At 44.2% G+C, this 6,000-nt stretch overlaps 1 pseudogene; it reads left to right on the top strand.

The window, feature by feature from the left end:
• Positions 1-6,000, top strand: part of LOC134448158 (cadherin-13-like) — a 235,933-nt pseudogene that overhangs the window by 57,805 nt on the left and 172,128 nt on the right.

Genomic DNA, 6,000 nt, shown 5'->3' with positions numbered 1-6,000 from the left:
GCTGAGAGAGAGAGAGAGAGAGAGAGGTTTGCTGCCACATGCTGCTACTGCTGCTTTTTGCTGGTTGACGTGCCTGCCTGCACAGCTGATGGGTAACCGTGGCGACCCCAGGGGAGCAGGGATATACCAGCGCACCCCTGTCACAACACACCCACCTGCATGCTGAATAACACATACTCCACTTACACAGAGAGAGAAAGGGGTGAGGAGATAGAGATGAGGTGATGGTAATGGTAAGGAGATGGTAAGGAGATGAAAAAAAGAAGAGAGAGGAAAGGAGCGATAAAAAGAGTGAGGTAGAGAAAGGATTACATAAGAAAAGAGAGAGATGAGGTTAGAGAAAAGAAAATGGCAATAGACAGAGGGGGGTGGGGACATCAGAGAGACAAGGTGATGGGACAGAGTGCCTGAAGGATAGAGAGAGAGAGAGAGAGAGAGAGAGAGAGAGAGAGAGAGAGAGAGAGAGAGAGAGAGAGAGAGAGAGAGAGAGAGAGAGAGAGAGAGAAACAGACAGACAGACAGACAGACAGACAGTGACAGTGACACAGATAGACATAGAGATAGAGTGGAAGAAACATTACAACACAAGATTGAGCAGATCATTCATGTCTCCACTTCGGGACCTGAAGAGCTTTTTTTCAACCTTTACAAAGTGCATAACAAGCTCTATCAGACTGCACCCGCCTCCCTTTCGCCTTTGAATGTTGTCTTTGGTTTTGCCTGTTTTCTATCGCACTCATTTAAACATAGTGTCAGAATAGATACTTCAGTGTATTACTTGGTCAAGGCCGAGTTGTTCCAAGTCAAGATGTATTAATTCCCCCACCTATTACAAGCATCGCACTAGGAGTATGTGTGTCTGTGTGTGTGCATGCGTGCATGCGTATGCATGTGTGTGTGCAAATGGGTGGATGTGTGTCTTGTGGTTACAGTGTGCTCTCTGGCTTTCAGCCACAGTCAGTCGAGAATATCCGAGGTACTCTTTAAAATGGACTATGTAACAAGCAAATAATTACATAACATAGGGGCCTAATAATAATGAGGGAAGGGTCAGGGACGGGCACTCCCCTGCACTCTGCAATGCTGAGGGCCATAATTGGCAGCTTGCAGCTACAATAGGCACTTTGCAAGGCCTCAGCAAACTGATGGTCCTTAGCCCCCCCCAACACACACGCACGCACACAAACATCTGCACGCGCACGCACGCACACACACACGCACACACGTACGCACACACACCCACGCACGCACGCACCCACGCACGCACGCACGCACGCACGTACGCACGCACGCACGCACGCACACACACACACAAAGAAACACACACACAGAAAGAAACACACACACACGCTCATCCTATTATCCTCCCTTTTTCCTCTGCCATTTTCATTTTCCCACAAGCAGATAAATGGTGGCGACATCATCGAGGACGAAAATTACAGTTGTTAAGTTTTATCACCGGCCATCTCATCATTAGCCCTTACACTGCAGAGAGCCAGCACTGAGATGAAGTGGGACCTACATAGAGAGAGAGAGTGTGAGAGTGTGTGAGAGAGAGAGAGAGAGTATATTTATTACATAGGCCTACTGCATAATATGTACACAGCATGCAGGCATGCAGTGTAGAATAACTACTGTATTTACAGCATGCTTGTGTATACAAACACAAAATAACTATACAATAGTAATTATTTTTACTGGTTTGAGGAAGGGCTTTAAGGTCTAAAATATCTTGGAGCAAAATCTGATTGTAGCACACTTTCACTACCTACTACCCACTACTACTAAGATACAGAATAACTACATTTTATTACCAAAAGTATACGCTCACCCATCCAAATAATCAGAGTCTGGTGTCCTATTCACTTAGCCTGGCTGCAGGTGTATGAAATCAAGCACTCAGTCATGCAGACATTTGTGAAAGAATGGGCCATTCTCCGGAGCTCAGTGAATTCATGCGTGAATTCTATTCTCATGGAATGCCACCTGTGCTACAAATTCAGTTGTGAAATTTTCTCATTTCTAAATATTCCATAGTCAACTATCAGCTTTATTATAAGAAAATGGACACTGGAAACAACAACAACTCATCCATTCTGAAGTGGTAGGCCACATAAACTGACGGAGGACATGATGCAAAGATGTCACCGATATTCTGTACAGTCAATTGCTACAGAGCCCCAAATTTCATGTGATCTTCAGATTTGCCCAAATATAGTGTGCAGAGTGCTTCATGGAATGGGTTTCCATGGCCAAAAAGCTACTCCCAAGTCATGTATCACCAAGTGCTAAGCGAAGCCCCAGATTTTATAGTGTAAAGCACACTACTGGAGATTATTGTAGACTTCAGGAGGCCTTTGGAGTGATGCATCAGGCATCTGGAAATCTGATGGACAAGTCTGAGTTTTGGAGGATGCCAGGAGAAGGATATATTTTGGACTGCCAAGTGAAACTTGGTGCATGTGAAATGATGATGTGGGGTTGTTTTCTGGAGCTGGCCTTGGCCCCATTGTTCCAGTGAGATGGACTTTGAATGCTTCAGGATACCAAAACAGTTTGGGACAATTCCATGCTCCCAACCTTGAAGGAACAGTTTGGAGCAGGCCCCTTCCTCTTACCAGAGGCGTGTCTTGCCACCAGGCAAGGCAGGCAGCCGCTTGGGGCCCCCAAGCATCTACAGTAGATAGTGAATAACAGCCCATACTGTATTACAATAGTGATGATTTTGGTTCAAATATTCACTCTTTTGCATTTTCGCTTGGGGCCCCACCTGACCCTAGAATCGCCTCTGCCTCTTACAACATGACTATGTAGTGTACCTTGTTTGTGCATTGGTGCACTGCAAACAGACATGGATGACAGAGTATGGTGTGGATAAACTTGACTGGCACAGAGCACAGAGTCCTAACCTGAGCCTAATAGAACACGTTTGGTATGAATTACTCCATTAATTATTGTATACCATTGTGTAAGCATACGCACACATGTAAACACATTTAGAACAACCACATAGCCTTCACCATCTCCATATTTTGTTTTGACACTCTCTTCAGTCTCATTATCTTCTTGGTATTTATCCTTATGAACTGTGTGTGGTTTATTTTTGTTGTTTAGTAAGATAAGGTCCCCCCAAAACTTTTTAAATGGTATGGTGAGGGATGCAAATTATTGAATAATGCCATCATGATTAATTGATTAACATTTAACTGATACGATTGTATAATGTTTTGTATACGTAGCTCTTTTGCATTTGTTCACTGTACGTATGTACATGCATAGAGTACAGCGGTTAAGCATGAAATCCATTTACAGTACATGTCAAACTGCTTCCTGACCAGGGTCCTCAAAAGGTTTTCACTAACTCAACCCTGAAATATACATATTTTACCCACAGAAAAATAATTTTGAGTCTGGTTTTACCATGCAAAGCTGATTTCCTCTGTATGCAAATTAGGGCATAATTGAGGATTCATGCCCTCATTTGCATATCTAAACATCAAAATACAGAAAACATCCAATACATTTTTTTCTTCTCTTATCACCAGTAATCAACTGAGAAAGTTTCAAGGTGATATCTATGATTTAAGTTTTTTTTGCCTATTCACCTACAGTAGTCTTAACCTTAACAATATATTTATGCTAATTATGCAAATTGCCCAAAGTGCAACTTTGGGCAACCAAGCTAAATCCCCTTCATTTGACCTATAGATGACATTTCTGCAATAAAACTTTAGGGTACTCAACATTTCTGGGTTCATGAAATCACGACTAGACTATAATGGCAGTTGGATAAAAGCTGTCCTTCATTCTCGTAGTGCGGGCACGCAGAGTCCTAAAGCGCCTGCCAGATGGTAGCATGGTGAAGAGCCTGTGACCAGGGTGTGTGTGATCTTTAAGGATGTTTAATGCTCTGTTTGTGCAGCGTGTATGGTGGATCTCCTCAAGTGTGGGTAGTTGGCACCCAATGATTCTCTCTGCTGTTTTAATGATGCGCTGTAACATCTTCTTGTTGTCGTGTGTGCAGCTGGTGTACCAAGATGTAATGCTGTATGTAATTACTGATTCAATTGTACACCTGTAGAAGTTAGTGAACAGACCTCGTAGCTGGGCCTTCTTTAGAGTGCGAAGGAAATATAGCCTTTGGGATCCCTTTTTAGCCATTGCAGAGGTGTTGGCGCTCCATGACAAGTCCTCGCTGATGTGCACACCCAGGAATCTGAAGCTCTGTACAACCTCCACTGGCTCCCCTCCGATGTTGATGGGTTGGTGGTAGTGGTTGCCCTGGCCACACCGCCTGAAGTCCAGGATCACCTCCTTCGTTTTCTTGGAGTTCAGGGCCAGGTTGTTGTCTTGGCTCCAGCGTGCCAGCTGCTCCACCTCCTCTCTGTAGGCCGTCTCGTTGTTGTCAGAGATCAGGCCAATCACGGTTGTGTCGTCAGCAAATTTAATGATGGTGTTTGTGCTGTGCTTAGGATCACAGTCATGAGTGAAGAGGGAGTACAAAAAAGGGCTCAACACACATCCCTGCGGCGCGCCTGTATTTAGGGTGATGGGTCTTGAAAGATGTTTTCCCATGCGTACAGACTGAGGTCTGTTACTGAGGTAATCCAGTATCCATCTGCAGACATGGGGACTGAAGCTGAGTTTGTACAGCTTAGTGGTCAGCTTGATAGGGGGAATGGTGTTAAAAGCGGAGCTGTAGTCAATGAACAGCATTCGCACATAGCTGTTTGGTTTCTCCAGGTGTGAGAGGGCAGTGTGAATGGCCAATGAAATGCCATCCTCTGTAGATCTATTCGCCCTGTAGGCAAATTGATGCGGGTCGAGGGATGGTGGAGTGATGGACTTGAGGTGTGCTAGCAACAGAGATATAGAGGAAGACCACAATACCAAGCCAACTTCTATTAAGACAATAACAATAAAGCTTGCATCCTCAGGAGTGATGACCCTGGTACACATTGACCATGATTGACCCACTTGTTTATGAGCAGGCAGTTATGGTGATGCTCATTTGTGAGATTCTGAACTAGCTGGCAGGAGGAACTTTATGATCTGCAATGAGTGGTGTGTGTGTGTGTGTGTGTGTGTGTGTGTGTGTGTGTGTGTGTGTGTGTGTGTGTGTGTGTGTGTGTGTGTGTGTGTGTGTGTGTGTGTGTGTGTGTGTGTGTGTGTGTGTGTGTGTGTGTGTGTTCACTGCAGGTAGAAGTTGTTGACATGGGTAGAAAGCAAAACTCGATATTTCGAAGCTTTGGGTAGGAAAATAAAATCAATTCCAATTTTCTGGCAAAGATTTCCTGAGTGCCTTTACGTTTCCACAAGGAAAATGCTTGTTCTGTCTTTGACAGTGTACCTACAAATACCATACTGGAACCTGATACTATACTACTAAGACAAGACTGGACTTGTAGAGCAGGGGTTCCCAACCTTTTCCAACTTGGACAAACGTTCAGGACCCTCTGACCAAATAAACAAAAAAACTCAAATAAAATAGTCAGCTGCTACACACACAATTATCATTCTGATTTTTAGAAAATTATTTCAAGGCCCACTTGGAATACCTTGGGGGCCCACCAGTGGGTCCCGGCCCACGGTTTGAGAACCACTTATGTAGAGAATCAAACAGTGCTTCACCAGGTAGAAAAGTTGCTGGCTCAATTGCACTTCGTCCTGGTTATGTCAAAGTGTCCTTGAGGTTGACAGTGAGTCCCCTACAGCTCATGGGGTGACTGTGTGATTGACACACAAAATAGCACAGCTGTGTTGCAGTTGGTGTGTTTGAATGGGTTAATGTCTGTGAGACATTGACTTTAAAGTTTTTTACCTGTAGGTGCTCTGTTGAAAATAGGAATGCAATGCCACATGAAATGCAGTCACGATGCACCATTCAAAGAGCCCAAGGGAACCCAATAAATCAAACGGTCGTGTCACTTGTGACTGCTCAAAAGGAGAAAAGTCCTCAAGCTGCATAAAGAAATCCAGCTGCTTACAACATCATCCATA

This window comes from Engraulis encrasicolus, chromosome 4 (assembly GCF_034702125.1).
Source record: "Engraulis encrasicolus isolate BLACKSEA-1 chromosome 4, IST_EnEncr_1.0, whole genome shotgun sequence".
Classification (NCBI taxonomy): domain Eukaryota; kingdom Metazoa; phylum Chordata; class Actinopteri; order Clupeiformes; family Engraulidae; genus Engraulis; species Engraulis encrasicolus.
The sequence above is the reverse complement of the archived record's forward strand: the minus strand, read 5'-3'. Positions and strand labels throughout refer to the sequence as shown.